The sequence below is a fragment of the Perca fluviatilis genome, chromosome 16, assembly GCF_010015445.1.
Source record: "Perca fluviatilis chromosome 16, GENO_Pfluv_1.0, whole genome shotgun sequence".
NCBI lineage: Eukaryota > Metazoa > Chordata > Actinopteri > Perciformes > Percidae > Perca > Perca fluviatilis.
Genome location: NC_053127.1, coordinates 7,501 through 20,000, shown reverse-complemented (window position 1 = coordinate 20,000; position 12,500 = coordinate 7,501). Strand labels below are relative to the sequence as shown.

The window sequence follows — 12,500 nt, the reverse complement described above, 5'->3', positions numbered from 1 at the left end:
TGTATAGTGGAGTTAAAATATATATTTTACCAGTACACAAGACAATAGCAGGGGGGATGATTATTCCATTTTTAATTGTTTAAACAAGACATTAATAATGTATTAGGAAATGGTGAGTTATTGACAACGATGCCTCTTCAATTTAGTCAAGTTCAGCAGGCAACAGATTTTAATAATGTATATTAAGGACTTCTTGGAAGTCATTCCTGACCAAATCCCTGAGTGTTTTTAATGCAAAATCCATAGTTTCCTTAAAATCCTCGAATTTTTTCAGGACTGGCAACCGCAGGCAGTTAATGCATGTGTGTTTGCGGGGGGTAAATGACGGCCTTGTCTGAGGGGCAGCTCATGGAGAAAAACCACTGAAGGTAGTGGAGAGAAGCCCAGGGGTGGAATATCATTTGCTCCCGTTGTAAAGGCCAGGATACCCCCAAGTTGCAAGGGTCCCTCTCGCTCTGAAAAAGAAATACACCAAAGAACACCAAAAACAAAAATTAAACCTAGCATGTAGAAAACTTTTAAAAAGGAGGGAAAGACAAAGACAGACAGAAGGGCATATGAAAAGATTTTTATTCCATAACTAGCAATAATTGGCCTTGGCTCATTTTCTTTGAAGAACATAAAAAATAACTTATTTTCAATTAGTGTACACGGTACACCCCCCTACACATAACTAATACAAATCAGGTGTTCGGGTCTACTGGACCCAAGTGTAATTATTACAGTGTAATAATTGTAGGTGCTATGAAACTTTGTACCTGCTATTCTCACACAAAGTTACAAAATTGTTACATTTCAAGTACTTTCACCTGTTCTGATTAAGTTCTAAGAAATAAGCACCAATAATGATAATGATTGATGATAATGAATGAAAAATCTTGTTTCTATTTTTTTTTTTTTTTTACCTTTTTATAATTGGAGTAAATGGCAAATATGAAAAATAAATGATGTATCTATCATTGGTAATTGAGCTTAAAAGGTATTGTGGAGGATTTTCCCGAATTTTAGAAAAGAACCGCCCTCTGTACTTTTTGAAAAAATGCACATGCTCAACCCTCTGCCTGCTCCCGAGAGGGAACGCCTATTAAACGTGTGCACGAGAGTGCACTGTTTACAAGTTGCTGTCGGCATGGTTCATACGAGCTACTTTCAGAAAGAAGATTTGCACTTTTTCACAAACTGAGATGTTTACCGTGTGTGCGTGGTGCGTGACTTGTGCCAGGGCTAGCATCTCTAATCATAGCTTAGCTACATTAACTTTTAGTAGCAGTGATTTTAAAAGGATTTCTCCAAATAGCCAAACTTTACCTGTCGAGTAGAAACTTCGCGACTGAGGCATCAGTGGGAAGCCCAACCTGTGCTTTTAGCGCACGCCAGCGTGTGAAATGGTCTCCCAAAAACACAACGGCGAGCTTCCATGAACGGCTGAAACCGTAGCTCACCACACATATACACCTGAAAGTGCTCATGCGCAGAAAGCGAAAACTACCTAGGGACGTGCACGTACGACGTCCTTACGTATACATATCACCAGACTGATTAACAACTAGGAGGACCAATTATTTTGATGATCCACCCGGAAAAAGAAAATCCTACGCAATACCTTTAAGTAAACCTCTGTTTAGTATTTTTATATACATGTTTATCGCTGTATTGATTTAAAAGCCTAATAATGTGGTGGGTCCAACAAAAATATGAACACCTTAGAAGGGTTAATTATGTTTGCTAAAAAATGGAGTGACACAAACCTTTGAAGTGCTCCACTAACTCGATGAACCAGCTGAAACATGATGATATCCTCCACCAAGAGATCTTTGTCTTCTATGCGTTTCAAAGGTCTTAGACGCCCAGCATTGGCCAGATAATCTGTAATAAATCATTGTATAGTATGAACAACACAAGATTAGATATATTAAACAAACTGTTCTTTCCTGGAGGCCAGGCCTGTATGTGATGATGAAATTAGGTGATGCATGAATTTATATGAATGACATCTTTTATTTAACTCCTTTAATCACAGTAGTATATTTAGCACTGACCAAGCCTGGTTTAAACATTCATATGAAAGTCAGAAACAAATCACACAGATTGCAGAAATATATAAACAAATATGTGGCTTCACCACACTTAATCAGGGCTCTCAAGTTGGGGCAAGAGTGACATTCTAAAATGCTTAATAAGCACTTGAGAGCCCTGCTTAGTAGTATTTGGATTATTATTCACTGTAATAAACATATGTAAACATGTATATTGCACTCTTTAACAATAATAATAATAATACATTTTATTTATATAGCGCTTTTCGTGGTACTCAAAGACACACACAGGCTAAATATCGTCACCCAGTCAGATGATTGCAACTCAGCTAGCCAGCCAGCCGATGCAAGACCGAGCATTCTTATTTAACCCATCTTTGCTATAAAACGCCTACGCCTACTCTCTCTTTACCCAAAGATAGGTGAAATCCAATAAATGCAGAACTGCGTTGCAATAAGCTGCGCACTGATAACAAATTACAATGTGTTTGAAATTTAATAACAGGAGTGCAGCAATGGGTACTACAATTACCAGTATGCTTCCATAACTGCTGCTGCTAGCTGCTAGCTTTTTCTCCTAGTCAAAGTCAAATGTACATTGTACAGTAAAATATACTGTGGTTAATCAAAGGTTTAGCTTTTACAGACAATGTGTCGTCTCTCTCATGTAAGCAGATTTAATTCGGAAACCTGATTTCTGAAATTATTTCACACAGCTTGCTCAAACTTGCTTGATCATATTAACTAGCACTAGCTAGCTAATGGAGATATTGCAAAGTTTTCCATGGAAAATGGCTAGCCCGTGTTATGTGGGTAGCAACTAGCTAGCCGCTAACCATGCTAACATGAATTTGGGGGGGGACACTGCAGATAGGATGACGTTAATAAAAAAGGGGTCCTATGTCAATGGTCCTTGGCTATTTTTATTATCAACTTACCTCTTCCTGGATTTCGACGACGATCCACCGAAACGCTGTCTCGTCTGGTAACGGGGTCCTCCGTGTTGCATTGAGCTAGCTAGAAGTAGCAGTGCTAGCCTGGAGCCAGGTCTGACTGGATTTGCAGTTCCACCCATGAATAATCTCTGCATCTCCGAATCAGAATCTGTTGGACTTAATTTAATTGTCGAGACATCGTTGACAATAGCTCACCATTTCCTAAAATATTATTTAGAAGACCCACAGCTTCAGTTAGCCTCTCTCTATCCATTACAGCTCCACTTCAGCCAAACTATTATAATGACAGTGCCGGAATTTGACCGTCAAATACCGCTTCTTCTTTGTCAACCAATCAGGAGCTGAGTAATCAAACTCCCTTCCGTTTCAATCAAACTCTCACACTCACACATACACTACTATACTCTCTCACACATACACTACTATACTCTCTCACACATACTACTATACTCTCTCACACACACTACTATACTCTCTCACACACACTACTATACTCTCTCACACACACTACTCTCACACACACTACTATACTCTCTCACACACACTACTATACTCTCTCACACACACTACTCTCTCACACACACTACTATACTCTCTCACACACACTACTATACTCTCACACACACTACTATACTCTCTCACACACACTACTATACTCTCTCACATACACTACTATACTCTCTCACACACACTACTCTCTCACACACACTACTATACTCTCTCACACACACACACTACTATACTCTCTCACACACACACTACTATACTCTCTCACACACACTACTATACTCTCTCACACACACTACTATACTCTCTCACACACACTACTCTCTCATACACACTACTATACTCTCTCACACACACACTACTATACTCTCTCACATACACTACTATACTCTCTCACACACACTACTATACTCTCTCACACACACACTACTATACTCACACACTACTATACTCTCTCACACACACACTACTATACTCTCACACACACACTACTATACTCTCTCACACACACACTACTATACTCTCTAACACACACTACTATACTCTCTCACACACACTACTATACTCTCTCACACACACTACTATACTCTCTCACACACACTACTATACTCTCTCACACACACTACTATACTCTCTCACACACACACTACTATACTCTCTCACACACACTACTATACTCTCTCACACACACACTACTACACTCTCTCACACACACTACTATACTCTCTCACACACACTACTATACACTCTCACACACACTACTATACTCTCTCACACACACACTACTATACTCTCTCACACACACACACTACTATACTCTCTCACACACACACTACTATACTCTCTCACACACACTACTATACTCTCTCACACACACTCTCTCACACACACACTACTATACTCTCACACACACACACTACTATACTCTCACACACACTACTATACTCTCTCACACACACTACTATACTCTCTCACACACACACTACTATAACTCTCACACACACTACTATACTCTCTCACACACACTACTATACTCTCTCACACACACTACTATACTCTCACACACACACTACTCTCACATATACTACTATACTCTCACACACACCACTATACCTCACAATACTACACCACAATTACCATACCACTACCTCACACACACACACTACTATACTCTCTCACACACACACTACTATACTCTCTCACACACACACACTACTATACTCTCTGACACACACACTACTATACTCTCTGACACACACTACTATACCTCTCACACACACACACTACTATACTCTCTCACATATACTACTATACTCTCTCACATATACTACTATACTCTCTCACATATACTACTATACTCTCTCACATATACTACTATACTCTCTCACATACACTACTATACTCTCTCACACACACTACTATAGTTCAGCAAATCCTACAGATTAAGAAAATTAATTAATTTTGTTAATAAATAAATGTTATTCTTGGCTCAATTGTTAAGCGTTTGGGTTCAAATAACATTACCATGATCCCATAGGCATCCAAAAATTGAGAAAGTGACGTTTTTTAAAACTGAAACAGGGTGTTGGCCATCCTGTTGTGCTTGCAAGCCCTTGCCCCAGCTCTTTGCCTGAGGGGAAGCCCACAGTCTCAGACTTAAAAAAACTGCTTTAAGCTTTTAACCCTTGCATTGACTTCGGGCCAAATTGACCCGTTTTCAATTTTTGTTTTATATCAGAAAATGTGGGACGTAGAAATAAGCGCTGAAAATGTGTAGAAGAAAAATTTAATAATTTTTTTTTCAAGGTTGACGGGAAGACATCACAAGGTAGTGTTTTTGTACATTAGCCCTTAGTATAGACCACAGTAGGATAATTATCCCCAAATCTAGCTACATACAAGAACTGCTTGTAATGTGTTACAGTGTGCTATTTTCTATAATGATTTGAACTTGTGTACATTGTCTTTTGAGTACCCTGAAAAGCACTTTATAAATAAAATGTATTATTATAAGTAATTGTGTATGATTTATCTATCTTACTTTAGCAACTCAATTTAGTGAAGATATTTAAAGTAATTTCATGTGACCTATTTGTTAAATGTATTAATGCAGGATCAATTGATCGGCACATCTTCCTGACATCTGTACTACATATAACAGATGTCAGGAAGATGTACCTGAGACTGCATCTGTAAGATGTATAGCCGATGTTGGGACGATGTATATGAGCCCGCATCTTTACGATGTATAACATACATTAGAACGATGTATATGAGTACATCTGTAAGATGTATGACATCTCCTGCTCTCCTGTTGTAGCTGCTGCTTTTTAAATACTATTGTATGTATTTCATGCGTTATTAATAATGTAAACTAAAGTAAATACCGTCACTCTGTCTCCGGTCCCTCTCTCAGCCAACATGGCGGCTGATCTTTAGTCAGAGTAGTGTTAGTTTCTCTGCAGCTTTCTGCAGCTTTCTGCTCTCAGACTAAACTACCAGAAAGAGTTCAAACATTACCTTCAGCTGGAGCAGAGCCTGTCTACAGAGAGCCGCTTCTCCTCTTATTCCACATTCTCTGGCTGGAGCTCCAGACGGAGGAAACTAACTGCGACACAAGCTGTGTGAAAGTGAAAGGAAACTTTAAACAGGAAACGCCCTGAAGTGTCTTTATCAACACGAGCCACATATTAATAAAGATACTTCGGTAAAGGTGGAAAGATGAATTCACAGATTCAAACTTCTGGGATCAATTATTATAGCGAACTGTTATTAAATCACAAACGACGCATCTTTCCTAACGTAGTAAAACACACACACACACACACACACACACACACACACACACACACACACACACACACACACACATGTTTACCTCATGTAGGCTAAATAATACAGTTCAGAGCATCACATTGATTTATAACATTTGCAAAAAAACTATTAAGATGGAGCAATAAAGCATAACATGGTTTTCTTTTTTTCACCAAAACTTTATTTAACAAATTCAGGCCATTACAGTCTTCGTTTGACAATTACTACACGGAGTACCAAAAACAGACTAGGTATCCAACAAAGAAACAACAAATTATACAAAAAAAAGAAAAGACAGAAAAGTAAATAAATAAATAGAGGTCTAGTCCACAACCAATACTTGTATGATCTGTAGCACATTCCCTGCTTGTTTAGTTTTTATAGATTTCAAAGATTTCTTATAAATACATAACTCATTCATGAACACACAAAATAAAGGTCTCACCTTCAAAAATCTGAATTTGTGGATGAATTGTTCAGCTAAAATAACCAAGGAGTTATACATCTGGTCCTTTTTTTGTCCTCCATTAACACTCCCAATTTCATGTCCCCATAACTCAGAGACGGTGCTCCTGAGTCCTTTTCAGAAAAAAAGTTTTGATTACATTACACTCAAAAAATAAATGTTCTAAGGTTTCTAGATCTGAATCACAAAAAGTACAATTATTCTCATGAATGTTAAATCTTTGTTTAAGAAACCAATTACATGGAGATATATCATTTAGGACTTTAAAATGGGTTTCTTTTGCTTTCTGTGAGACAGGAAGAGTGAGGTATCTGGTTCTTATTCTCCTTAATCTCTTCAGGATAGACTTGAAGTAAGTTCTTTCTTTTCAGCGGTAAAGGAAATAATCCAGATGTAAGGGCAGCCCTTATGACTTGTTTGTGCATGTTGCTACCTTAAAATTGCATTCCTATAACCAGAGAAGGTATGCGTGGTACTACTGCCTCATACTGCAACATGCCTTTAACCAGATTCACCATTGCCTGTGGAATTGCTTTAATAACTGCTGAATATTGTTTCTGGGTACACCACACATAAAATGTACTAATGAATTCATATACTCCAAAAAAGTCCCACTTAAGTCCATCAAATGTAGAATAGACCAGACACCTCTCTCAACCCAATCACCTTAACATAACGATTTCCCTTTGTAGAGGATGCACTGATTATTCCATATTGGGGAACTATGTGGAGTAAACTTGTGTTTATATATCATTGTCCAGTAGAAGAGGACCTGCTCATGGAATCTAGACAGCTTGACCGGTAGTTTGATCACATTTAAACCCCCTTCTTCTCAGGTTTTCACTGCATCACCTTTTCTCAGATAACAAGGTCTGTTTTTCCAAATAAAATTGAAATTAGTTTGATTCATTAATTTAAATAGATTGTCCAGGATGGCCAGAGAGAATGCAGGGTACATAACTCTAGATAGTGATTCAATTTTAGCAATTAAAACTTGACCAAAACTAGACAGATTCCTCTGTAACCAAGAATTAAGTATGGCTTTACTTTTCTTTATACCAACCTCAATATTCAGTTCTTCTCTAATTTTCCTATCTTTTGTTATTACTACCCCTAAATATTTCACTTCATTCTTAAGAGGAATATTATACAAATCTACAAGTGGGTGGTCACGAATAGCCATTAATTCACATTTCTTAAGATTTAAACATAAACCTGACGCTTTGGAGAATCTCTCTATTCTCTGAATCACCAGAGGGATCTGTTCAGACTTCTTGAGGAATAAGGTAGAATATTCTGCCAACTGAGAGATAAATAGGCGATTACCTAGCACATTTAAAGGCTCTATATCCGAGCTGTTTTCATGTATATTACCAACAGTTCTGCCACTAAAATAAATAATATAATTATAATCTAGTAGGTCAAGGACCAGTCTAATGTTATTATATTATTATAATCTAGTAGGTCAAGGACCAGTCTAATGTTATTATATGATTATAATAGTAGGTCGAGGACCAGTCTAATGTTATTATATTATTATAATCTAGTAGGTCGAGGACCAGTCTAATGTTATTATATTATTATAATCTAGTAGGTCAAGGACCAGTCTAATGTTATTATATGATTATAATAGTAGGTCGAGGACCAGTCTAATGTTATTATATGATTATAATCTAGTAGGTCGAGGACCAGTCTAATGTTATTATATTATTATAATCTAGTAGGTCGAGGACCAGTCTAATGTTATTATATGATTATAATCTAGTAGGTCAAGGACCAGTCTAATGTTATTATATGATTATAATCTAGTAGGTCAAGGACCAGTCTAATGTTATTATATGATTATAATCTAGTAGGTCAAGGACCAGTTTAATGTTATTATATGATTATAATCTAGTAGGTCAAGGACCGGTCTAATGTTATTATATGATTATAATCTAGTAGGTCAAGGACCAGTTTAATGTTATTATATGATTATAATCTAGTAGGTCAAGGACCAGTCTAATGTTATTATATGATTATAATCTAGTAGGTCAAGGACCAGTCTAATGTTATTATATTATTATAATCTAGTAGGTCAAGGACCAGTCTAATGTTATTATATTATTATAATCTAGTAGGTCAAGGACCAGTCTAATGTTATTATATGATTATAATCTAGTAGGTCGAGGACCAGTCTAATGTTATTATATTATTATAATCTAGTAGGTCAAGGACCAGTCTAATGTTATTATATGATTATAATAGTAGGTCGAGGACCAGTCTAATGTTATTATATTATTATAATCTAGTAGGTCAAGGACCAGTCTAATGTTATTATATTATTATAATCTAGTAGGTCAAGGACCAGTCTAATGTTATTATATTATTATAATCTAGTAGGTCAAGGACCAGTCTAATGTTATTATATGATTATAATCTAGTAGGTCAAGGACCAGTCTAATGTTATTATATGATTATAATCTAGTAGGTCAAGGACCAGTCTAATGTTATTATATTATTATAATCTAGTAGGTCAAGGACCAGTCTAATGTTATTATATTATTATAATCTAGTAGGTCAAGGACCAGTCTAATGTTATTATATGATTATAATAGTAGGTCAAGGACCAGTCTAATGTTATTATATGATTATAATAGTAGGTCAAGGACCAGTCTAATGTTATTATATTATTATAATCTAGTAGGTCAAGGACCAGTCTAATGTTATTATATGATTATAATCTAGTAGGTCAAGGACCAGTCTAATGTTATTATATGATTATAATCTAGTAGGTCAAGGACCAGTCTAATGTTATTATATTATTATAATCTAGTAGGTCGAGCCGTCTTAATATTATATTGAGCAGTCTAATGTTATTATATTATTATAATTAGTAGGTTCAGGACCATTAATGTTATTATATTATTATAATCTAGTAGTCAAGGACCAGTCTAATGTTATTATATTATTATAATCTAGTAGGTCAAGGACCAGTCTAATGTTATTATATGATTATAATCTAGTAGGTCGAGGACCAGTCTAATGTTATTATATTATTATAATCTAGTAGGTCGAGGACCAGTCTAATGTTATTATATTATTATAATCTAGTAGGTCAAGGACCAGTCTAATGTTATTATATTATTATAATCTAGTAGGTCAAGGACCAGTCTAATGTTATTATATGATTATAATCTAGTAGGTCAAGGACCAGTCTAATGTTATTATATGATTATAATCTAGTAGGTCAAGGACCAGTCTAATGTTATTATATTATTATAATCTAGTAGGTCAAGGACCAGTCTAATGTTATTATATGATTATAATCTAGTAGGTCAAGGACCAGTCTAATGTTATTATATTATTATAATCTAGTAGGTCAAGGACCAGTCTAATGTTATTATATTATTATAATCTAGTAGGTCAAGGACCAGTCTAATGTTATTATATTATTATAATCTAGTAGGTCAAGGACCAGTCTAATGTTATTATATGATTATAATCTAGTAGGTCAAGGACCAGTCTAATGTTATTATATTATTATAATCTAGTAGGTCAAGGACCAGTCTAATGTTATTATATTATTATAATCTAGTAGGTCAAGGACCAGTCTAATGTTATTATATTATTATAATCTAGTAGGTCAAGGACCAGTCTAATGTTACTGTGAATGGATCTTTCTTTGAGAAACCCCGATAGAGTTGTGCTTATTATCTGTTCTATACCATCTTTCAATCTAAGTAATTTGTAATCCATATTTAATAAAGTGATTGGTCTCAGGTTATCAATGTATCTTTTGTCTTTGCCAGCTTTAGGTAATAGAATAATAACACCTTGTTTCACAGTTGCTAGTAGATTGTTGTTTTTAATACATTCCTTTAGGGCAGTAAAAAATAATTCTTTTATATCTTCCCAGAAGAATTTATAAAAAATTGAAGTTAATCCATCCTGACACGGGGACTTCCCTACTGACATTTGCTTTAAAGCTATATCCAATTCTTTCATGCTAATCTCAGCATCACATGGTGCTTTGAACCCCTCCTCAATGTTGAGGTATATGTTGTTGAACGCTTTCCAGAAATGATGATGACTCCTCCTCTGAATAAGATGAAGAGTACAGTTTAGAGAAGAAATCATCAATGTTTTCATATATTGCTTTTGTGTCAGAGCATTCTGTATTATTGATTTTATATATATATATATATATAGTATGTTACATACCGGACGCAGCCCAGCTGGAGCATACAAATGTGACATCATGAGATCTCCGTGACTATTTCTACCTGCGCTGGTGGTGGTGACACTAGCTGCAGTCTTCTCCTGAACAGAGGTGGCGCTAATGAGCAAAGGCAACCGACGCTGCCCTTTCTACGGACTAGAAGAAGAAGAAAAAGGTAAACAACGGCCGAACTGGCAGCAGCATTGCCGTCAATGCTTCGATCTGATTGGATGACCTACTTGGTGGGATCGAGCCTTTCATTCACCATAAAGAACTCATCTTAACCCGGTGAGGTTACCAGAGAGACCTGCAGTCACTCTAAGAGTCCTGTGATCTGATTGGATGAGCTACTTGGTGGGATCTGATTGGATGACCTACTTGGTGGGATCTGATTGGATGAGCTACTTGGTGGGATCGAGCCTTTCATTCACCATAAAGAACTCATCTTAACCCGGTGAGGTTACCAGAGAGACCTGCAGTCACTCTGGGAGTCCTGGAACTCATTCAGGCTCCTGTTTCTGCTTTGTCGCGCACCGCTGAAAAAAAAGAGCCGTGCGCGACCCTTATATATATGTCAATGGCGCGACCTCGGCTCGGCCGCATATCGCATCATTTTGACGTCACGATGTCGCGCGCCACCTCTGATGCATGCTGTCAGTACCCGATCCGTTCCACCGGCACGATCGTTCTGCGCATATGCAAGATGTTCACACGCTAGCCTCCAGCTAACGTTAGTTAGCTAATAGCTAATTCGGTGGACTGCTAGGTGATTATAGCGGTCTGCCGTTAGCCTCCACCGGGAAGCTAACGTTAGTTTAGCTAACGGTTAATTTGGCTAACCGCTAGCTGAGACAGCATGTAAACTTTAAAAGACCCTCAAAATAAAACTTGAAAATAAACGTTAACATATATAACAGCTGTTACGTCAGTTCAACTTGTGCTCATTTAAAATACAATCACTCAATACTTGTCTATATTGAACTTTATATGAACGCAGCATTATCATCTGCGCCTACGTCATGGCATACGTGTCATCTTGCACATGCGCAGAACGGATCGTGCAGGTGGAACGGATCGGGTACTGACACATGCACAACCAGATGTTCGAATAGTTTGAATATTCGGTGTTATTTTAGAGGGAATATTCGAACGTCATTTTTGAGCAATTTTGACAGCCCTACTCATTAGGCCTTACATACTTCTGAACCAGGTGGGACCTTTCCTTGGATGAGCAGTCCTCCAACTCTTCAAAGTGCCTCTTGTCTGGCCCCGCTAACGTCTTCTCCGTGTCCTCCATCTCATAGTCGTGCTGTAGCAGCGCTGCCGCTGCTTTAGCCATTTGGCTAATATTAGCTTCATTGTTTGTCGTCATTTCCTGACATGTATCGCTGGAAACTTTCCCTTTACCTTTCTTCGGCATTTAAACTTGTACTCAACCACTTTTTGGAGGAGAAACTATCAGTATTTTTAACTTCCGAGGAACTTGAGTGAGAGCTCCAAAAGGCTGGACTGCCTAGTCC

The 12,500-nt window shown here is 37.1% G+C and overlaps 1 protein-coding gene across 1 annotated transcript in view; it reads right to left on the bottom strand.

The window, feature by feature from the left end:
* LOC120544724 overlaps positions 1-6,316 on the bottom strand; it is a 9,827-nt gene extending 3,511 nt beyond the window's left edge. Inside the window, exon 1 of the mRNA XM_039778677.1 lies at positions 6,020-6,316. The gene's annotated coding sequence lies outside the window, so the exon portion shown is untranslated. The remainder of the gene's footprint in view (positions 1-6,019) is intronic.
* Positions 6,317-12,500: the final 6,184 nt, after the last annotated feature.